The 25,948-nt window shown below is 43.0% G+C and overlaps 1 protein-coding gene across 1 annotated transcript in view; it reads left to right on the forward strand.

Annotated features, from left to right (window-relative positions):
• Window positions 1-25,948, forward strand: part of GPR156 (G protein-coupled receptor 156) — a 138,324-nt gene that overhangs the window by 43,371 nt on the left and 69,005 nt on the right. The window lies entirely within an intron of this gene.

A 25,948-nucleotide genomic window follows, 5' to 3' on the forward strand; every position in this document is an offset into this window, starting at 1 on the left:
TTACTGATCCTGAGTTACATCCTGTATTATACTCCAGAGCTGCACTCACTATTCTGCTGGTGCAGTCTCTGTGTACATACATTACATTACTGATCCTGAGTTACATCCTGTATTATACTCCAGAGCTGCACTCACTATTCTGCTGGTGCAGTCACTGTGTACACACATTATATTACTGATCCTGAGTTACATCCTGTATTATACTCCAGAGCTGCACTCACTATTCTGCTGGTGCAGTCACTGTGCACATACATGACATTACTGATCCTGAGTTACCTCCTGTATTATACTCCAGAGCTGCACACACTATTCTGCTGGTGCAGTCACTGTGTACATACATTATATTACTGATCCTGAGTTAAATCCTGTATTATACTCCAGAGCTGCACTCACTATTCTGCTGGTGCAGTCACTGTGCACATACATTACATTACTGATCCTGAGTTACCTCCTGTATTATACTCCAGAGCTGCACTCACTATTCTGCTGGTGCAGTCACTGTGCACATACATGACATTACTGATCCTGAGTTACCTCCTGTATTATACTCCAGAGCTGCACACACTATTCTGCTTGTGCAGTCACTGTGTACATACATTACATTACTGATCCTGAGTTACCTCCTGTATTATACCCCAGAGCTGCACTCACTATTCTGCTGGTGCAGTCAATGTGTACATACATTACATTACTGATCCTGAGTTACCTCCTGTATTATACTCCAGAGCTGCACACACTATTCTGCTGGTGCAGTCACTGTGTACATACATTACATTACTGATCCTGAGTTACATCCTGTATTATACTCCAGAGCTGCACTCACTATTCTGCTGGTGCAGTCACTGTGTACATACATTATATTACTGATCCTGAGTTACATCCTGTATTATACTCCACAGCTACACTCACTATTCTGCTGGTGCAGTCACTGTGCACATACATTACATTACTGATCCTGAGTTACCTCCTGTATTATACTCCAGAGCTGCACTCACTATTCTGCTGGTGCAGTCACTGTGTACATACATTACGTTACTGATCCTGAGTTACCTCCTGTATTATACCCCAGAGCTGCGCTCACTATTCTGCTGGTGCAGTCACTGTGTACATACATTACGTTACTGATCCTGAGTTATCTCCTGTATTATACTCCAGAGCTGCGCTAGCTATTCTGCTGGTGGAGTCACTGTGTACATACATTACATTACTGATCCTGAGTTACATCCTGTATTATACTCCAGAGCTGCACTCACTATTCTGCTGGTGCAGTCACTGTGTACATACATTATATTACTGATCCTGAGTTACATCCTGTATTATACTCCACAGCTGCACTCACTATTCTGCTGGTGCAGTCACTGTGCACATAAATTACATTACTGATCCTGAGTTATCTCCTGTATTATACTCCAGAGCTGCACTCACTATTCTGCTGGTGCAGTCACTGTGTACATACATTACGTTACTGATCCTGAGTTACCTCCTGTATTATACCCCAGAGCTGCGCTCACTATTCTGCTGGTGCAGTCACTGTGTACATACATTACGTTACTGATCCTGAGTTATCTCCTGTATTATACTCCAGAGCTGCGCTAGCTATTCTGCTGGTGGAGTCACTGTGTACATACATTACATTACTGATCCTGAGTTACATCCTGTATTATACTCCAGAGCTGCACTCACTATTCTGCTGGTGCAGTCATTGTGTACATACATTACATTACTGATTCTGAGTTACATCCTGTATTATACCCCAGAGCTGCACTCACTATTCTGCTGGTGCAGTCACTGTGTATATACATTACATTACTGATCCTGAGTTACCTCCTGTATTATACTCCAGAGCTGCACTCACTATTCTGCTGGTGCAATCACTGTGTACATACATTACAGTACTGATCCCGAATTACATCCTGTATTATACCCCAGAGCTGCACTCACTATTCTGCTGGTGCAGTCACAGTGCACATACATTACATTACTGATCCTGAGTTACCTCCTGTATTATACTCCAGAGCTGCACTCACTATTCTGCTGGTGCAGTAACTGTGCACATACATTACATTACTGATCCTGAGTTACCTCCTGTATTATACCCCAGAGCTGCACTCACTATTCTGCTGGTGCAGTCACTGTGTACACACATTACATTACTGATCCTGAGTTACCTCCTGTATTATACCCCAGAGCTGCACTCACTATTCTGCTGGTGCAGTCACTGTGTACATACATTATATTACTGATCCTGAGTTACATCCTGTATTATACTCCAGAGCTGCACTCACTATTCTGCTGGTGCAGTCACTGTGTACACACATTACATTACTGATCCTGAGTTACATCCTGTATTATACTCCAGAGCTGCACTCACTATTCTGCTGGTGCAGTCACTGTGCACATACATTACGTTACTGATCCTGAGTTACCTCCTGTATTATACTCCAGAGCTGCGCTAGCTATTCTGCTGGTGCAGTCACTGTGTACATACATTACATTACTGATCCTGAGTTACATCCTGTATTATACTCCAGAGCTGCACTCACTATTCTGCTGGTGCAGTCACTGTGTACATACATTATATTACTGATCCTGAATTACATCCTGTATTATACTCCACAGCTGCACTCACTATTCTGCTGGTGCAGTCACTGTGTACATACATTACATTACTGATCCTGAGTTACCTCCTGTATTATACTCCAGAGCTGCACACACTATTCTGCTGGTGCAGTCACTGTGTACATACATTATATTACTGATCCTGAGTTACATCCTGTATTATACTCCACAGCTGCACTCACTATTCTGCTGGTGCAGTCACTGTGCACATACATTATATTTCTGATCCTGAGTTACATCCTGTATTATACTCCAGAGCTGCACTCACTATTCTGCTGGTGCAGTCACTGTGTACATACATTACATTACTGATCCTGAGTTACCTCCTGTATTATACTCCAGAGCTGCACACACTATTCTGCTGGTGCAGTCACTGTGTACATACATTATATTACTGATCCTGAATTACATCCTGTATTATACTCCACAGCTGCACTCACTATTCTGCTGGTGCAGTCACTGTGCACATAAATTACATTACTGATCCTGAGTTACCTCCTGTATTATACTCCAGAGCTGCGCTCGCTATTCTGCTGGTGCAGTCACTGTGTACATACATTACATTACTGATCCTGAGTTACCTCCTGTATTATACTCCAGAGCTGCACACACTATTCTGCTGGTGCAGTCACTCTGTACATACATTATATTTCTGATCCTGAGTTACATCCTGTATTATACTCCAGAGCTGCACTCACTATTCTGCTGGTGCAGTCACTGTGCACATACATTACATTACTGATCCTGAGTTACCTCCTGTATTATACTCCAGAGCTGCACACACTATTCTGCTGGTGCAGTCACTGTGTACATACATTATATTACTGATCCTGAATTACATCCTGTATTATACTCCACAGCTGCACTCACTATTCTGCTGGTGCAGTCACTGTGCACATAAATTACATTACTGATCCTGAGTTACCTCCTGTATTATACTCCAGAGCTGCGCTCGCTATTCTGCTGGTGCAGTCACTGTGTACATACATTACATTACTGATCCTGAGTTACCTCCTGTATTATACTCCAGAGCTGCACACACTATTCTGCTGGTGCAGTCACTCTGTACATACATTACATTACTGATCCTGAGTTACATCCTGTATTATACTCCAGAGCTGCACTCGCTATTCTGCTGGTGCAGTCACTATGCACGTACATTACATTACTGATCCTGAGTTACCTCCTGTATTATACTCCAGAGCTGCACTCACTATTCTGCTGGTGCAGTCACTGTGCACGTACATTACATTACTGATCCTGAGTTACCTCCTGTATTATACTCCAGAGCTGCACACACTATTCTGCTGGTGCAGTCACTCTGTACATACATTATATTTCTGATCCTGAGTTACATCCTGTATTATACTCCAGAGCTGCACTCACTATTCTGCTGGTGCAGTCACTGTGCACATACATTACATTACTGATCCTGAGTTACCTCCTGTATTATACTCCAGAGCTGCACACACTATTCTGCTGGTGCAGTCACTCTGCACATACATTACATTACTGATCCTGAGTTACCTCCTGTATTATACCCCAGAGCTGCACTCACTATTCTGCTGGTGCAGTCACTGTGTACATACATTATATTACTGATCCTGAGTTACCTCCTGTATTATACTCCACAGCTGCACTCACTATTCTGCTGGTGCAGTCACTGTGTACATACATTACATTACTGATCCTGAGTTACATCCTGTATTATACTCCAGAGCTGCACTCACTATTCTGCTGGTGCAGTCACTGTGTACATACATTATATTACTGATCCTGAGTTACCTCCTGTATTATACTCCAGAGCTGCACTCACTATTCTGCTGGTGCAGTCACTGTGTACATACATTACATTACTGATCCTGAGTTACCTCCTGTATTATACTCCAGAGCTGCACTCACTATTCTGCTGGTGCAGTCACTGTGTACGTACATTACATTACTGATACGGAGTTACATCCTGTATTATACTCCAGAGCTGCACTCACTATTCTGCTGGTGGAGTCACTGTGTACATACATTACATTACTGATCCTGAGGTACATCCTGTATTATACTCCAGAGCTGCACTCACTATTCTGCTGGTGCAGTCACTGTGTACATACATTACATTACTGATCCTGAGTTACATCCTGTATTATACCCCAGAGCTGCACTCACTATTCTGCTGGTGCAGTCACTGTGTACATACATTACTGATCCTGAGTTACATCCTGTATTATATCCCAGAGCTGCACTCACTATTCTGCTGGTGCAGTCACTGTGCACATACACGACATTACTGATCCTGAGTTACCTCCTGTATTATATTCCAGAGCTGCACACACTATTCTGCTGGTGCAATCACTGTGTACATACATTATATTACTGATCCTGAGTTACCTCCTGTATTATATTCCAGAGCTGCGCTCACTATTCTGCTGGTGCAGTCACTGTGTGCATACTTTACATTACTGATCCTGAGTTACATCCTGTATTATACTCCAGAGCTGCACTCACTATTCTGCTGGTGCAGTCACTGTGTACATACATTACATTACTGATCCTGAGTTACATCCTGTATTATACTCCAGAGCTACGCTTACTATTCTGCTGGTGCAGTCACTGTGTACATACATTACATTACTGATCCTGAGTTACATCCTGTATTATACTCCACAGCTGCACTCATTATTCTGCTGGTGCAGTCACTGTGCACATACATTACATTACTGATCCTGAGTTACATCCTGTATTATACTCCAGAGCTGCACTCACTATTCTGCTGGTGCAGTCTCTGTGTACATACATTATATTACTGATCCTGAGTTACATCCTGTATTATACTCCAGAGCTGCACTCACTATTCTGCTGGTGCAGTCACTTTGCACATACATTACATTACTGATCCTGAGTTACCTCCTGTATTATACTCCAGAGCTGCACTCACTATTCTGCTGGTGCAGTCACTGTGTACATACATTACATTACTGATCCTGAGTTACATCCTGTATTATACTCCAGAGCTGCACTCACTATTCTGCTGGTGCAGTCACTGTGTACATACATTATATTACTGATCCTGAGTTACCTCCTGTATTATACTCCACAGCTGCACTCACTATTCTGCTGGTGCAGTCACTGTGTACATACATTACATTACTGATCCTGAGTTACATCCTGTATTATACTCCAGAGCTGCACTCACTATTCTGCTGGTGCAGTCACTGTGTACATACATTATATTACTGATCCTGAGTTACCTCCTGTATTATACTCCAGAGCTGCACTCACTATTCTGCTGGTGCAGTCACTGTGTACATACATTATATTACTGATCCTGAGTTACCTCCTGTATTATACTCCACAGCTGCACTCACTATTCTGCTGGTGCAGTCACTGTGTACATACATTACATTACTGATCCTGAGTTACATCCTGTATTATACTCCAGAGCTGCGCTCACTATTCTGCTGGTGCAGTCACTGTGTACATACATTACATTACTGATCCTGAGTTACATCCTGTATTATACGCCACAGCTGCGCTCACTATTCTGCTGGTGCAGTCACTGTGTATATACATTACATTACTGATCCTGAGTTACCTCCTGTATTATACTCCAGAGCTGCACTCACTATTCTGCTGGTGGAGTCACTGTGTACATACATTACATTACTGATCCTGAGTTACATCCTGTATTATACTCCAGAGCTGCACTCACTATTCTGCTGGTGCAGTCACTGTGTACATACATTACATTACTGATCCTGAGTTACCTCCTGTATTATACTCCAGAGCTGCACTCACTATTCTGCTGGTGCAGTCACTGTGTACATACATTATATTACTGATCCTGAGTTACATCCTGTATTATACTCCAGAGCTGCACTCACTATTCTGCTGGTGCAGTCACTGTGTACATACATTACATTACTGATCCTGAGTTACCTCCTGTATTATACTCCAGAGCTGCACTCACTATTCTGCTGGTGCAGTCACTGTGTACATACATTATATTACTGATCCTGAGTTACATCCTGTATTATACTCCAGAGCTGCACTCACTATTCTGCTGGTGCAGTCACTGTGTACATACATTACATTACTGATCCTGAGTTACCTCCTGTATTATACCCCAGAGCTGCACTCACTATTCTGCTGGTGCAGTCACTGTGTACATACATTACATTACTGATCCTGAGTTACATCCTGTGTTATACTCCAGAGCTGCACTCACTATTCTGCTGGTGCAGTCACTGTGCACGTACATTACATTACTGATCCTGAGTTACCTCCTGTATTATACCCCAGAGCTGCACTCACTATTCTGCTGGTGCAGTCACTGTGTACATACATTACAGTACTGATCCCGAATTACATCCTGTATTATACCCCAGAGCTGCACTCACTATTCTGCTGGTGCAGTCACAGTGCACATACATTATATTACTGATCCTGAGTTACATCCTGTATTATACCCCAGAGCTGCACTCACTATTCTGCTGGTGCAGTCACTGTGGACATACATGACATTACTGATCCTGAGTTACCTCCTGTATTATACTCCAGAGCTGCACACACTATTCTGCTGGTGCAGTCACTGTGTACATACATTACATTACTGATCCTGAGTTACATCCTGTATTATACCCCAGAGCTGCACTCACTATTCTGCTGGTGCAGTCACTGTGGACATACATGACATTACTGATCCTGAGTTACCTCCTGTATTATACTCCAGAGCTGCACACACTATTCTGCTGGTGCAGTCACTGTGTACATACATTACATTACTGATCCTGAGTTACATCCTGTATTATACTCCAGAGCTGCATTCACTATTCTGCTGGTGCAGTCACTGTGTACATACATTACATTACTGATCCTGAGTTACCTCCTGTATTATACTGCAGAGCTGCACTCACTATTCTGCTGGTGCAGTCACTGTGTACATATATTACATTACTGATCCTGAGTTACATCCTGTATTATACCCCAGAGCTGCACTCACTATTCTGCTGGTGCAGTCACTGTGTACATACATTACATTACTGATCCTGAGTTACATCCTGTATTATACTCCAGAGCTGCACTCACTATTCTGCTGGTGCAGTCACTGTGTACATACATTACATTACTGATCCTGAGTTACCTCCTGTATTATACTCCAGAGCTGCACTCACTATTCTGCTGGTGCAGTCACTGTGTACATACATTACATTACTGATCCTGAGTTACATCCTGTATTATACTCCAGAGCTGCACTCACTATTCTGCTGGTGCAGTCACTGTGTACATACATTACATTACTGATCCTGAGTTACCTCCTGTATTATACTCCAGAGCTGCACTCACTATTCTGCTGGTGCAGTCACTGTGCACATACATTACATTACTGATCCTGAGTTACATCCTGTATTATACCCCAGAGCTGCACTCACTATTCCGCTGGTGCAGTCACTGTGTACATACATTACATTACTGATCCTGAGTTACATCCTGTATTATACTCCAGAGCTGCACTCACTATTCTGCTGGTGCAGTCACTGTGTACATACATTACATTACTGATCCTGAGTTACATCCTGTATTATACTCCAGAGCTGCACTCACTATTCTGCTGGTGCAGTCACTGTGTACATACATTACATTACTGATCCTGAGTTACATCCTGTATTATACTCCAGAGCTGCACTCACTATTCTGCTGGTGCAGTCACTGTGCACATACATTACATTACTGATCCTGAGTTACATCCTGTATTATACTCCAGAGCTGCACTCACTATTCTGCTGGTGCAGTCACTGTGCACATACATTACATTACTGATCCTGAGTTACATCCTGTATTATACCCCAGAGCTGCACTCACTATTCTGCTGGTGCAGTCACTGTGTACATACATTACATTACTGATCCTGAGTTACATCCTGTATTATACTCCAGAGCTGCACTCAATATTCTGCTGGTGCAGTCACTGTGTACATACATTACATTACTGATCCTGAGTTACATCCTGTATTATACTCCAGAGCTGCACTCACTATTCCGCTGGTGCAGTCACTGTGTACATACATTACATTACTGATCCTGAGTTACATCCTGTATTATACTCCAGAGCTGCACTCACTATTCTGCTGGTGCAGTCTCTGTGTACATACATTATATTACTGATCCTGAGTTACATCCTGTATTATACTCCAGAGCTGCACTCACTATTCTGCTGGTGCAGTCACTTTGCACATACATTACATTACTGATCCTGAGTTACCTCCTGTATTATACTCCAGAGCTGCACTCACTATTCTGCTGGTGCAGTCACTGTGTACATACATTATATTACTGATCCTGAATTACATCCTGTATTATACTCCAGAGCTGCACTCACTATTCTGCTGGTGCAGTCACTGTGTACATACATTACATTACTGATCCTGAGTTACCTCCTGTATTATACTCCAGAGCTGCGCTCGCTCTTCTGCTGGTGCAGTCACTGTGTACATACATTACATTACTGATCCTGAGTTACATCCTGTATTATACTCCAGAGCTGCACTCACTATTCTGCTGGTGCAGTCACTGTGTACATACATTATATTACTGATCCTGAGTTACCTCCTGTATTATACTCCACAGCTGCACTCACTATTCTGCTGGTGCAGTCACTGTGTACATACATTACATTACTGATCCTGAGTTACATCCTGTATTATACTCCAGAGCTGCACTCACTATTCTGCTGGTGCAGTCACTGTGTACATACATTATATTACTGATCCTGAGTTACCTCCTGTATTATACTCCAGAGCTGCACTCACTATTCTGCTGGTGCAGTCACTGTGTACATACATTATATTACTGATCCTGAGTTACCTCCTGTATTATACTCCACAGCTGCACTCACTATTCTGCTGGTGCAGTCACTGTGTACATACATTACATTACTGATCCTGAGTTACATCCTGTATTATACTCCAGAGCTGCACTCACTATTCTGCTGGTGCAGTCACTGTGTACATACATTACATTACTGATCCTGAGTTACATCCTGTATTATACGCCACAGCTGCGCTCACTATTCTGCTGGTGCAGTCACTGTGTATATACATTACATTACTGATCCTGAGTTACCTCCTGTATTATACTCCAGAGCTGCACTCACTATTCTGCTGGTGGAGTCACTGTGTACATACATTACATTACTGATCCTGAGTTACATCCTGTATTATACTCCAGAGCTGCACTCACTATTCTGCTGGTGCAGTCACTGTGCACATACATTATATTACTGATCCTGAGTTACATCCTGTATTATACTCCAGAGCTGCACTCACTATTCTGCTGGTGCAGTCACTGTGTACATACATTACATTACTGATCCTGAGTTACATCCTGTGTTATACTCCAGAGCTGCACTCACTATTCTGCTGGTGCAGTCACTGTGCACGTACATTACATTACTGATCCTGAGTTACCTCCTGTATTATACTCCAGAGCTGCACACACTATTCTGCTGGTGCAGTCACTGTGTACATACATTATATTACTGATCCTGAGTTATATCCTGTATTATACTCCACAGCTGCACTCACTATTCTGCTGGTGCAGTCACTGTGTACATACATTACATTACTGATCCTGAGTTACCTCCTGTATTATACTCTACAGCTGCACTCACTATTCTGCTGGTGCAGTCACTGTGTACATACATTACATTACTGATCCTGAGTTACATCCTGTATTATACCCCAGAGCTGCACTCACTATTCTGCTGGTGCAGTCACTGTGGACATACATTACATTACTGATCCTGAGTTACCTCCTGTATTATACTGCAGAGCTGCACTCACTATTCTGCTGGTGCAGTCACTGTGTACATATATTACATTACTGATCCTGAGTTACATCCTGTATTATACCCCAGAGCTGCACTCACTATTCTGCTGGTGCAGTCACTGTGTACATACATTACATTACTGATCCTGAGTTACATCCTGTATTATACTCCAGAGCTGCACTCACTATTCTGCTGGTGCAGTCACTGTGTACATACATTACATTACTGATCCTGAGTTACCTCCTGTATTATACTCCAGAGCTGCACTCACTATTCTGCTGGTGCAGTCACTGTGTACATACATTACATTACTGATCCTGAGTTACATCCTGTATTATACTCCAGAGCTGCACTCACTATTCTGCTGGTGCAGTCACTGTGTACATACATTACATTACTGATCCTGAGTTACCTCCTGTATTATACTCCAGAGCTGCACTCACTATTCTGCTGGTGCAGTCACTGTGCACATACATTACATTACTGATCCTGAGTTACATCCTGTATTATACCCCAGAGCTGCACTCACTATTCCGCTGGTGCAGTCACTGTGTACATACATTACATTACTGATCCTGAGTTACATCCTGTATTATACTCCAGAGCTGCACTCACTATTCTGCTGGTGCAGTCACTGTGTACATACATTACATTACTGATCCTGAGTTACCTCCTGTATTATACCCCAGAGCTGCACTCACTATTCTGCTGGTGCAATCACTGTGTACATACATTACAGTACTGATCCCGAATTACATCCTGTATTATACCCCAGAGCTGCACTCACTATTCTACTGGTGCAGTCACAGTGCACATACATTACATTACTGATCCTGAGTTACCTCCTGTATTATACTCCAGAGCTGCACTCACTATTCTGCTGGTGCAGTAACTGTGCACATACATTACATTACTGATCCTGAGTTACCTCCTGTATTATACCCCAGAGCTGCACTCACTATTCTGCTGGTGCAGTCACTGTGTACACACATTACATTACTGATCCTGAGTTACCTCCTGTATTATACCCCAGAGCTGCACTCACTATTCTGCTGGTGCAGTCACTGTGTACATACATTATATTACTGATCCTGAGTTACATCCTGTATTATACTCCAGAGCTGCACTCACTATTCTGCTGGTGCAGTCACTGTGTACACACATTACATTACTGATCCTGAGTTACATCCTGTATTATACTCCAGAGCTGCACTCACTATTCTGCTGGTGCAGTCACTGTGCACATACATTACGTTACTGATCCTGAGTTACCTCCTGTATTATACTCCAGAGCTGCGCTAGCTATTCTGCTGGTGCAGTCACTGTGTACATACATTACATTACTGATCCTGAGTTACATCCTGTATTATACTCCAGAGCTGCACTCACTATTCTGCTGGTGCAGTCACTGTGCACATACATTACATTACTGATCCTGAGTTACATCCTGTATTATACTCCAGAGCTGCACTCACTATTCTGCTGGTGCAGTCACTGTGCACATACATTACATTACTGATCCTGAGTTACCTCCTGTATTATACCCCAGAGCTGCACTCACTATTCTGCTGGTGCAGTCACTGTGTACATACATTATATTACTGATCCTGAGTTACATCCTGTATTATACTCCACAGCTGCACTCACTATTCTGCTGGTGCAGTCACTGTGCACATACATTACATTACTGATCCTGAGTTACATCCTGTATTATACTCCAGAGCTGCACTCACTATTCTGCTGGTGCAGTCACTGTGTACATACATTACATTACTGATCCTGAGTTACCTCCTGTATTATACTCCAGAGCTGCACACACTATTCTGCTGGTGCAGTCACTCTGTACATACATTATATTTCTGATCCTGAGTTACATCCTGTATTATACTCCAGAGCTGCACTCACTATTCTGCTGGTGCAGTCACTGTGCACATACATTACATTACTGATCCTGAGTTACCTCCTGTATTATACTCCAGAGCTGCACACACTATTCTGCTGGTGCAGTCACTGTGTACATACATTATATTACTGATCCTGAATTACATCCTGTATTATACTCCACAGCTGCACTCACTATTCTGCTGGTGCAGTCACTGTGCACATAAATTACATTACTGATCCTGAGTTACCTCCTGTATTATACTCCAGAGCTGCGCTTGTTATTCTGCTGGTGCAGTCACTGTGTACATACATTACATTACTGATCCTGAGTTACCTCCTGTATTATACTCCAGAGCTGCACACACTATTCTGCTGGTGCAGTCACTCTGTACATACATTATATTTCTGATCCTGAGTTACATCCTGTATTATACTCCAGAGGTGCACTCACTATTCTGCTGGTGCAGTCACTGTGCACATACATTACATTACTGATCCTGAGTTACCTCCTGTATTATACTCCAGAGCTGCACTCACTATTCTGCTGGTGCAGTCACTGTGTACATACATTATATTACTGATCCTGAATTACATCCTGTATTATACTCCACAGCTGCACTCACTATTCTGCTGGTGCAGTCACTGTGCACATAAATTACATTACTGATCCTGAGTTACCTCCTGTATTATACTCCAGAGCTGCACACACTATTCTGCTGGTGCAGTCACTCTGTACATACATTACATTACTGATCCTGAGTTACATCCTGTATTATACTCCAGAGCTGCACTCGCTATTCTGCTGGTGCAGTCACTGTGCACGTACATTACATTACTGATCCTGAGTTACCTCCTGTATTATACTCCAGAGCTGCACTCACTATTCTGCTGGTGCAGTCACTGTGCACGTACATTACATTACTGATCCTGAGTTACCTCCTGTATTATACTCCAGAGCTGCACTCACTATTCTGCTGGTGCAGTCACTGTGTACATACATTACATTACTGATCCTGAGTTACCTCCTGTATTATACTCCAGAGCTGCACTCACTATTCTGCTGGTGCAGTCACTGTGTACGTACATTACATTACTGATACGGAGTTACATCCTGTATTATACTCCAGAGCTGCACTCACTATTCTGCTGGTGGAGTCACTGTGTACATACATTACATTACTGATCCTGAGGTACATCCTGTATTATACTCCAGAGCTGCACTCACTATTCTGCTGGTGCAGTCACTGTGTACATACATTACATTACTGATCCTGAGTTACATCCTGTATTATACTCCAGAGCTGCACTCACTATTCTGCTGGTGCAGTCACTGTGTACATACATTACATTACTGATCCTGAGTTACATCCTGTATTATACCCCAGAGCTGCACTCACTATTCTGCTGGTGCAGTCACTGTGTACATACATTACTGATCCTGAGTTACATCCTGTATTATATCCCAGAGCTGCACTCACTATTCTGCTGGTGCAGTCACTGTGCACATACACGACATTACTGATCCTGAGTTACCTCCTGTATTATATTCCAGAGCTGCACACACTATTCTGCTGGTGCAATCACTGTGTACATACATTATATTACTGATCCTGAGTTACCTCCTGTATTATATTCCAGAGCTGCGCTCACTATTCTGCTGGTGCAGTCACTGTGTGCATACTTTACATTACTGATCCTGAGTTACATCCTGTATTATACTCCAGAGCTGCACTCACTATTCTGCTGGTGCAGTCACTGTGTACATACATTACATTACTGATCCTGAGTTACATCCTGTATTATACTCCAGAGCTACGCTTACTATTCTGCTGGTGCAGTCACTGTGTACATACATTACATTACTGATCCTGAGTTACATCCTGTATTATACTCCACAGCTGCACTCATTATTCTGCTGGTGCAGTCACTGTGCACATACATTACATTACTGATCCTGAGTTACATCCTGTATTATACTCCAGAGCTGCACTCACTATTCTGCTGGTGCAGTCACTGTGTACATACATTACATTACTGATCCTGAGTTACATCCTGTATTATACTCCACAGCTGCACTCACTATTCTGCTGGTGCAGTCACTGTGTACATACATTACATTACTGATCCTGAGTTACCTCCTGTATTATACTCCAGAGCTGCACTCACTATTCTGCTGGTGCAGTCACTGTGTAGATACATTACATTACTGATCCTGAGTTACATCCTGTATTATACTCCAGAGCTGCACTCACTATTCTGCTGGTGCAGTCACTGTGTACATACATTATATTACTGATCCTGAGTTACCTCCTGTATTATACTCCACAGCTGCACTCACTATTCTGCTGGTGCAGTCACTGTGTACATACATTACATTACTGATCCTGAGTTACATCCTGTATTATACTCCAGAGCTGCACTCACTATTCTGCTGGTGCAGTCACTGTGTACATACATTATATTACTGATCCTGAGTTACCTCCTGTATTATACTCCAGAGCTGCACTCACTATTCTGCTGGTGCAGTCACTGTGTACATACATTATATTACTGATCCTGAGTTACCTCCTGTATTATACTCCACAGCTGCACTCACTATTCTGCTGGTGCAGTCACTGTGTACATACATTACATTACTGATCCTGAGTTACATCCTGTATTATACTCCAGAGCTGCACTCACTATTCTGCTGGTGCAGTCACTGTGTACATACATTACATTACTGATCCTGAGTTACATCCTGTATTATACGCCACAGCTGCGCTCACTATTCTGCTGGTGCAGTCACTGTGTATATACATTACATTACTGATCCTGAGTTACCTCCTGTATTATACTCCAGAGCTGCACTCACTATTCTGCTGGTGGAGTCACTGTGTACATACATTACATTACTGATCCTGAGTTACATCCTGTATTATACTCCAGAGCTGCACTCACTATTCTGCTGGTGCAGTCACTGTGTACATACATTACATTACTGATCCTGAGTTACCTCCTGTATTATACTCCAGAGCTGCACTCACTATTCTGCTGGTGCAGTCACTGTGTACATACATTATATTACTGATCCTGAGTTACATCCTGTATTATACTCCAGAGCTGCACTCACTATTCTGCTGGTGCAGTCACTGTGTACATACATTACATTACTGATCCTGAGTTACCTCCTGTATTATACTCCAGAGCTGCACTCACTATTCTGCTGGTGCAGTCACTGTGTACATACATTATATTACTGATCCTGAGTTACATCCTGTATTTTACTCCAGAGCTGCACTCACTATTCTGCTGGTGCAGTCACTGTGTACATACATTACATTACTGATCCTGAGTTACCTCCTGTATTATACCCCAGAGCTGCACTCACTATTCTGCTGGTGCAGTCACTGTGTACATACATTACAGTACTGATCCCGAATTACATCCTGTATTATACCCCAGAGCTGCACTCACTATTCTGCTGGTGCAGTCACAGTGCACATACATTATATTACTGATCCTGAGTTACATCCTGTATTATACTCCAGAGCTGCACTCACTATTCTGCTGGTGCAGTCACTGTGCACATACATTATATTACTGATCCTGAATTACATCCTGTATTATACTCCAGAGCTGCACTCACTATTCTGCTGGTGCAGTCACTGTGTACATACATTACATTACTGATCCTGAGTTACATCCTGTGTTATACTCCAGAGCTGCACTCACTATTCTGCTGGTGCAGTCACTGTGCACGTACATTACATTACTGATCCTGAGTTACCTCCTGTATTATACTCCAGAGCTGCACACACTATTCTGCTGGTGCAGTCACTGTGTACATACATTATATTACTGATCCTGAGTTATATCCTGTATTATACTCCACAGCTGCACTCACTATTCTGCTGGTGCAGTCACTGTGTACATACATTACATTACTGATCCTGAGTTACCTCCTGTATTATACTCCACAGCTGCACTCACTATTCTGCTGGTGCAGTCACTGTGTACATACATTACATTACTGATCCTGAGTTACATCCTGTATTATACCCCAGAGCTGCACTCACTATTCTGCTGGTGCAGTCACTGTGGACATACATGACATTACTGATCCTGAGTTACCTCCTGTATTATACTCCAGAGCTGCACACACTATTCTGCTGGTGCAGTCACTGTGTACATACATTACATTACTGATCCTGAGTTACCTCCTGTATTATACTGCAGAGCTGCACTCACTATTCTGCTGGTGCAGTCACTGTGTACATATATTACATTACTGATCCTGAGTTACATCCTGTATTATACCCCAGAGCTGCACTCACTATTCTGCTGGTGCAGTCACTGTGTACATACATTACATTACTGATCCTGAGTTACATCCTGTATTATACTCCAGAGCTGCACTCACTATTCTGCTGGTGCAGTCACTGTGTACATACATTACATTACTGATCCTGAGTTACCTCCTGTATTATACTCCAGAGCTGCACTCACTATTCTGCTGGTGCAGTCACTGTGTACATACATTACATTACTGATCCTGAGTTACATCCTGTATTATACTCCAGAGCTGCACTCACTATTCTGCTGGTGCAGTCACTGTGTACATACATTACATTACTGATCCTGAGTTACCTCCTGTATTATACTCCAGAGCTGCACTCACTATTCCGCTGGTGCAGTCACTGTGTACATACATTACATTACTGATCCTGAGTTACATCCTGTATTATACTCCAGAGCTGCACTCACTATTCTGCTGGTGCAGTCACTGTGTACATACATTACATTACTGATCCTGAGTTACATCCTGTATTATACTCCAGAGCTGCACTCACTATTCTGCTGGTGCAGTCACTGTGTACATACATTACTGATCCTGAGTTACATCCTGTATTATACTCCAGAGCTGCACTCACTATTCTGCTGGTGCAGTCACTGTGCACATACATTACATTACTGATCCTGAGTTACATCCTGTATTATACTCCAGAGCTGCACTCACTATTCTGCTGGTGCAGTCACTGTGCACATACATTACATTACTGATCCTGAGTTACATCCTGTATTATACCCCAGAGCTGCACTCACTATTCTGCTGGTGCAGTCACTGTGTACATACATTACATTACTGATCCTGAGTTACATCCTGTATTATACTCCAGAGCTGCACTCACTATTCCGCTGGTGCAGTCACTGTGTACATACATTACATTACTGATCCTGAGTTACATCCTGTATTATACTCCAGAGCTGCACTCAATATTCTGCTGGTGCAGTCACTGTGTACATACATTACATTACTGATCCTGAGTTACATCCTGTATTATACTCCAGAGCTGCACTCACTATTCCGCTGGTGCAGTCACTGTGTACATACATTACATTACTGATCCTGAGTTACATCCTGTATTATACTCCAGAGCTGCACTCACTATTCTGCTGGTGCAGTCTCTGTGTACATACATTATATTACTGATCCTGAGTTACATCCTGTATTATACTCCAGAGCTGCACTCACTATTCTGCTGGTGCAGTCACTTTGCACATACATTACATTACTGATCCTGAGTTACCTCCTGTATTATACTCCAGAGCTGCACTCACTATTCTGCTGGTGCAGTCACTGTGTACATACATTATATTACTGATCCTGAATTACATCCTGTATTATACTCCAGAGCTGCACTCACTATTCTGCTGGTGCAGTCACTGTGTACATACATTACATTACTGATCCTGAGTTACCTCCTGTATTATACTCCAGAGCTGCGCTCGCTCTTCTGCTGGTGCAGTCACTGTGTACATACATTATATTACTGATCCTGAGTTATATCCTGTATTATACTCCACAGCTGCACTCACTATTCTGCTGGTGCAGTCACTGTGTACATACATTACATTACTGATCCTGAGTTACCTCCTGTATTATACTCCACAGCTGCACTCACTATTCTGCTGGTGCAGTCACTGTGTACATACATTACATTACTGATCCTGAGTTACATCCTGTATTATACCCCAGAGCTGCACTCACTATTCTGCTGGTGCAGTCACTGTGGACATACATGACATTACTGATCCTGAGTTACCTCCTGTATTATACTCCAGAGCTGCACACACTATTCTGCTGGTGCAGTCACTGTGTACATACATTACATTACTGATCCTGAGTTACCTCCTGTATTATACTGCAGAGCTGCACTCACTATTCTGCTGGTGCAGTCACTGTGTACATATATTACATTACTGATCCTGAGTTACATCCTGTATTATACCCCAGAGCTGCACTCACTATTCTGCTGGTGCAGTCACTGTGTACATACATTACATTACTGATCCTGAGTTACATCCTGTATTATACTCCAGAGCTGCACTCACTATTCTGCTGGTGCAGTCACTGTGTACATACATTACATTACTGATCCTGAGTTACCTCCTGTATTATACTCCAGAGCTGCACTCACTATTCTGCTGGTGCAGTCACTGTGTACATACATTACATTACTGATCCTGAGTTACATCCTGTATTATACTCCAGAGCTGCACTCACTATTCTGCTGGTGCAGTCACTGTGTACATACATTACATTACTGATCCTGAGTTACCTCCTGTATTATACTCCAGAGCTGCACTCACTATTCTGCTGGTGCAGTCACTGTGCACATACATTACATTACTGATCCTGAGTTACATCCTGTATTATACCCCAGAGCTGCACTCACTATTCCGCTGGTGCAGTCACTGTGTACATACATTACATTACTGATCCTGAGTTACATCCTGTATTATACTCCAGAGCTGCACTCACTATTCTGCTGGTGCAGTCACTGTGTACATACATTACATTACTGATCCTGAGTTACATCCTGTATTATACTCCAGAGCTGCACTCACTATTCTGCTGGTGCAGTCACTGTGTACATACATTACTGATCCTGAGTTACATCCTGTATTATACTCCAGAGCTGCACTCACTATTCTGCTGGTGCAGTCACTGTGCACATACATTACATTACTGATCCTGAGTTACATCCTGTATTATACTCCAGAGCTGCACTCACTATTCTGCTGGTGCAGTCACTGTGCACATACATTACATTACTGATCCTGAGTTACATCCTGTATTATACCCCAGAGCTGCACTCACTATTCTGCTGGTGCAGTCACTGTGTACATACATTACATTACTGATCCTGAGTTACATCCTGTATTATACTCCAGAGCTGCACTCACTATTCCGCTGGTGCAGTCACTGTGTACATACATTACATTACTGATCCTGAGTTACATCCTGTATTATACTCCAGAGCTGCACTCAATATTCTGCTGGTGCAGTCACTGTGTACATACATTACATTACTGATCCTGAGTTACATCCTGTATTATACTCCAGAGCTGCACTCACTATTCCGCTGGTGCAGTCACTGTGTACATACATTACATTACTGATCCTGAGTTACATCCTGTATTATACTCCAGAGCTGCACTCACTATTCTGCTGGTGCAGTCTCTGTGTACATACATTATATTACTGATCCTGAGTTACATCCTGTATTATACTCCAGAGCTGCACTCACTATTCTGCTGGTGCAGTCACTTTGCACATACATTACATTACTGATCCTGAGTTACCTCCTGTATTATACTCCAGAGCTGCACTCACTATTCTGCTGGTGCAGTCACTGTGTACATACATTATATTACTGATCCTGAATTACATCCTGTATTATACTCCAGAGCTGCACTCACTATTCTGCTGGTGCAGTCACTGTGTACATACATTACATTACTGATCCTGAGTTACCTCCTGTATTATACTCCAGAGCTGCGCTCGCTCTTCTGCTGGTGCAGTCACTGTGTACATACATTATATTACTGATCCTGAGTTACCTCCTGTATTATACTCCACAGCTGCACTCACTATTCTGCTGGTGCAGTCACTGTGTACATACATTACATTACTGATCCTGAGTTACATCCTGTATTATACTCCAGAGCTGCACTCACTATTCTGCTGGTGCAGTCACTGTGTACATACATTATATTACTGATCCTGAGTTACCTCCTGTATTATACTCCAGAGCTGCACTCACTATTCTGCTGGTGCAGTCACTGTGTACATACATTATATTACTGATCCTGAGTTACCTCCTGTATTATACTCCACAGCTGCACTCACTATTCTGCTGGTGCAGTCACTGTGTACATACATTACATTACTGATCCTGAGTTACATCCTGTATTATACTCCAGAGCTGCACTCACTATTCTGCTGGTGCAGTCACTGTGTACATACATTACATTACTGATCCTGAGTTACATCCTGTATTATACGCCACAGCTGCGCTCACTATTCTGCTGGTGCAGTCACTGTGTACATACATTACATTACTGATCCTGAGTTACCTCCTGTATTATACTCCAGAGCTGCACTCACTATTCTGCTGGTGGAGTCACTGTGTACATACATTACATTACTGATCCTGAGTTACATCCTGTATTATACTCCAGAGCTGCACTCACTATTCTGCTGGTGCAGTCACTGTGTACATACATTACATTACTGATCCTGAGTTACCTCCTGTATTATACTCCAGAGCTGCACTCACTATTCTGCTGGTGCAGTCACTGTGTACATACATTATATTACTGATCCTGAGTTACATCCTGTATTATACTCCAGAGCTGCACTCACTATTCTGCTGGTGCAGTCACTGTGTACATACATTACATTACTGATCCTGAGTTACCTCCTGTATTATACTCCAGAGCTGCACTCACTATTCTGCTGGTGCAGTCACTGTGTACATACATTACATTACTGATCCTGAGTTACCTCCTGTATTATACTCCAGAGCTGCACTCACTATTCTGCTGGTGCAGTCACTGTGTACATACATTATATTACTGATCCTGAGTTACATCCTGTATTATACTCCAGAGCTGCACTCACTATTCTGCTGGTGCAGTCACTGTGTACATACATTACATTACTGATCCTGAGTTACCTCCTGTATTATACCCCAGAGCTGCACTCACTATTCTGCTGGTGCAGTCACTGTGTACATACATTACAGTACTGATCCCGAATTACATCCTGTATTTTACCCCAGAGCTGCACTCACTATTCTGCTGGTGCAGTCACAGTGCACATACATTATATTACTGATCCTGAGTTACATCCTGTATTATACTCCAGAGCTGCACTCACTATTCTGCTGGTGCAGTCACTGTGCACATACATTATATTACTGATCCTGAGTTACATTCTGTATTATACTCCAGAGCTGCACTCACTATTCTGCTGGTGCAGTCACTGTGTACATACATTACATTACTGATCCTGAGTTACATCCTGTGTTATACTCCAGAGCTGCACTCACTATTCTGCTGGTGCAGTCACTGTGCACGTACATTACATTACTGATCCTGAGTTACCTCCTGTATTATACTCCAGAGCTGCACTCACTATTCTGCTGGTGCAGTCACTGTGTACATACATTATATTACTGATCCTGAGTTATATCCTGTATTATACTCCACAGCTGCACTCACTATTCTGCTGGTGGAGTCACTGTGTACATACATTACATTACTGATCCTGAGTTACCTCCTGTATTATACTCCACAGCTGCACTCACTATTCTGCTGGTGCAGTCACTGTGTACATACATTACATTACTGATCCTGAGTTACATTCTGTATTATACTCCAGAGCTGCAGTCACTATTCTGCTGGTGCAGTCACTGTGTACATACATTACTGATCCTGAGTTACATCCTGTATTATACCCCAGAGCTGCACTCACTATTCTGCTGGTGCAGTCACTGTGGACATACATGACATTACTGATCCTGAGTTACCTCCTGTATTATACTCCAGAGCTGCACACACTATTCTGCTGGTGGAGTCACTGTGTACATACATTACATTACTGATCCTGAGTTACCTCCTGTATTATACTGCAGAGCTGCACTCACTATTCTGCTGGTGCAGTCACTGTGTACATATATTACATTACTGATCCTGAGTTACATCCTGTATTATACCCCAGAGCTGCACTCACTATTCTGCTGGTGCAGTCACTGTGTACATACATTACATTACTGATCCTGAGTTACCTCCTGTATTATACTGCAGAGCTGCACTCACTATTCTGCTGGTGCAGTCACTGTGTACATATATTACATTACTGATCCTGAGTTACATCCTGTATTATACCCCAGAGCTGCACTCACTATTCTGCTGGTGCAGTCACTGTGTACATACATTACATTACTGATCCTGAGTTACATCCTGTATTATACTCCAGAGCTGCACTCACTATTCTGCTGGTGCAGTCACTGTGTACATACATTACATTACTGATCCTGAGTTACCTCCTGTATTATACTCCAGAGCTGCACTCACTATTCTGCTGGTGCAGTCACTGTGCACATACATTACATTACTGATCCTGAGTTACATCCTGTATTATACCCCAGAGCTGCACTCACTATTCCGCTGGTGCAGTCACTGTGTACATACATTACATTACTGATCCTGAGTTACATCCTGTATTATACTCCAGAGCTGCACTCACTATTCTGCTGGTGCAGTCACTGTGTACATACATTACATTACTGATCCTGAGTTACATCCTGTATTATACTCCAGAGCTGCACTCACTATTCTGCTGGTGCAGTCACTGTGTACATACATTACATTACTGATCCTGAGTTACATCCTGTATTATACTCCAGAGCTGCACTCACTATTCTGCTGGTGCAGTCACTGTGCACATACATTACATTACTGATCCTGAGTTACATCCTGTATTATACTCCAGAGCTGCACTCACTATTCTGCTGGTGCAGTCACTGTGCACATACATTACATTACTGATCCTGAGTTACATCCTGTATTATACCCCAGAGCTGCACTCACTATTCTGCTGGTGCAGTCACTGTGTACATACATTACATTACTGATCCTGAGTTACATCCTGTATTATACTCCAGAGCTGCACTCACTATTCCGCTGGTGCAGTCACTGTGTACATACATTACATTACTGATCCTGAGTTACCTCCTGTATTAGGCTGTGTGCCCACGTAGCGTTTTACAAGCGTTTTTGATGCGGAATTTCCGCAGCGGAAACGCTTGTAAAATGCTTGGTAACCCGCACCCCATGATCCCCAATGGGTTTCCGCAACTTCTATGCACATGCTGCGGATTTTTCCGCAGCGTTTATGCCGCGTTCAAAAATCCGCAGCATGTCATTTAATTTTGCGTTTCCGCAAGCGGAATTGCCTTTGTCCAATGCATAAAAAACGCAAGGCAATTCCGCATGTGGAAAACGCGTGATAAACGCGCGAAAAATACGCGATAAACGCGTGCGGAATTCCGCATGCGTTTTTCCGGGAGAGGACTTGCATTTATGCAGCAGAAATTTTCTGCTTCATAAATGCAACGTGGGCACATAGCCTTATACTCCCGAGCTGCACACAGATCATAGTTCATTCAGCAGTGATTATCTGTACATTTTCCTTCTACATATATCTTCTCTGCAGGTTAATTTATTATTTTCTTTGCAGCATTTGAATGAGGTTTCGTTACATTTTATTAACTATTGCTGGTAATGTAGCAGTCTGCAGTCGGTCCACCCCTCCTCAACACCCCGAAGTGAGGTTTGTGTTCAAGCTGCTTCCTGCTATGAATGTCCTTGTGAGGCAGGTGCAGTTATTATATACATACAGTGAATATAAAAAGTCTACACACCCCTGTCATATTCTAGGTTGTTGTCATATATATAAAAAAAAATCCTACCAGGAAGATTCATTTCAGAACTTTTCCCCTTTAAGGTGGCCTATAAACTGTATAAATCCATAGAGAAAAAAAAAAACAGGAATCTTTTCGGGTGGAAAAAGATAAATATGGAAGGAAAAAATTGTGGTTGCATAAATCTGCACACCCTTACATTTTGTTGCCATCCCCTGTGAATTTCTATCAGTGTTCAGTCTTTTTGGGTCGGGGTCTATCGGCACGTCAGTGTGGCGGTGCAGTTAGTATATTCCTTTGTCTGGGGCTGATCCTGATTACAGTGTGGCGGTGCAGTTAATATATTCCTTTGTCTGGGGGCTGTTCCTGATTACAGTGTGGCGGTGCAGTTAATATATTCCTTTGTCTGGGGGCTGATCCTGATTACAGTGTGGCGGTGCAGTTAATATATTCCTTTGTCTGGGGCTGATCCTGATTACAGTGTGGCGGAGCAGTTAATATATTCCTTTGTCTGGGGGCTGTTCCTGACTACAGTGTGGCGGTGCAGTTAATATATTCCTTTGTCTGGGGGCTGTTCCTGATTACAGTGTGGCGGTGCAGTTAATATATTCCTTTGTCTGGGGGCTGATCCTGATTACAGTGTGGTGGTGCAGTTAGTATATTCCTATGTCTGGGGGCTGATCCTGATTACAGTGTGGCGGAGCAGTTAGTATATTCCTTTGTCTGGGGCTGATCCTGATTACAGTGTGGCGGTGCAGTTAGTATATTCCTTTGTCTGGGGCTGATCCTGATTACAGTGTGGCGGTGCAGTTAGTATATTCCTTTGTCTGGGGGCTGATCCTGATTACAGTGTGGCGGTGCAGTTAGTATATTCCTTTGTTTGGGGGCTGATCCTGATTACAGTGTGGCGGTGCAGTTAGTATATTCATATGTCTGGGGCTGATCCTGATTACAGTGTGGCGGTGCAGTTAGTATATTCCTTTGTCTGGGGACTGATCCTGATTACAGTGTGGCGGAGCAGTTAGTATATTCCTTTGTCTGGGGCTGATCCTGATTACAGTGTGGCGGTGCAGTTAGTATATTCCTTTGTCTGGGGCTGATCCTGATTACAGTGTGGCGGTGCAGTTAGTATATTCCTTTGTCTGGGGGCTGATCCTGATTACAGTGTGGCGGTGCAGTTAGTATATTCCTATGTCTGGGGGCTGATCCTGATTACAGTGTGGCGGTGCAGTTAGTATATTCCTTTGTTTGGGGGCTGATCCTGATTACAGTGTGGCGGTGCAGTTAGTATATTCATATGTCTGGGGCTGATCCTGATTACAGTGTGGCGGTGCAGTTAGTATATTCCTTTGTCTGGGGACTGATCCTGATTACAGTGTGGCGGAGCAGTTAGTATATTCCTTTGTCTGGGGCTGATCCTGATTACAGTGTGGCGGAGCAGTTAATATATTCCTTTGTCTGGGGGCTGATCCTGATTACAGTGTGGCGGTGCAGTTAGTATATTCCTATGTCTGGGGGCTGATCCTGATTACAGTGTGGCGGTGCAGTTAGTATATTCCTTTGTCTGGGGACTGATCCTGATTACAGTGTGGCGGAGCAGTTAGTATATTCCTTTGTCTGGGGCTGATCCTGATTACAGTGTGGCGGTGCAGTTAGTATATTCCTTTGTCTGGGGACTGATCCTGATTACAGTGTGGCGGAGCAGTTAGTATATTCCTTTGTCTGGGGCTGATCCTGATTACAGTGTGGCGGTGCAGTTAGTATATTCCTTTGTCTGGGGACTGATCCTGATTACAGTGTGGCGGAGCAGTTAGTATATTCCTTTGTCTGGGGCTGATCCTGATTACAGTGTGGCGGAGCAGTTAGTATAT

The sequence above is a fragment of the Phyllobates terribilis genome, unplaced genomic scaffold, assembly GCF_046119375.1.
Source record: "Phyllobates terribilis strain yellow unplaced genomic scaffold, ASM4611937v1 Scaffold_2__4_contigs__length_985480577, whole genome shotgun sequence".
NCBI lineage: Eukaryota > Metazoa > Chordata > Amphibia > Anura > Dendrobatidae > Phyllobates > Phyllobates terribilis.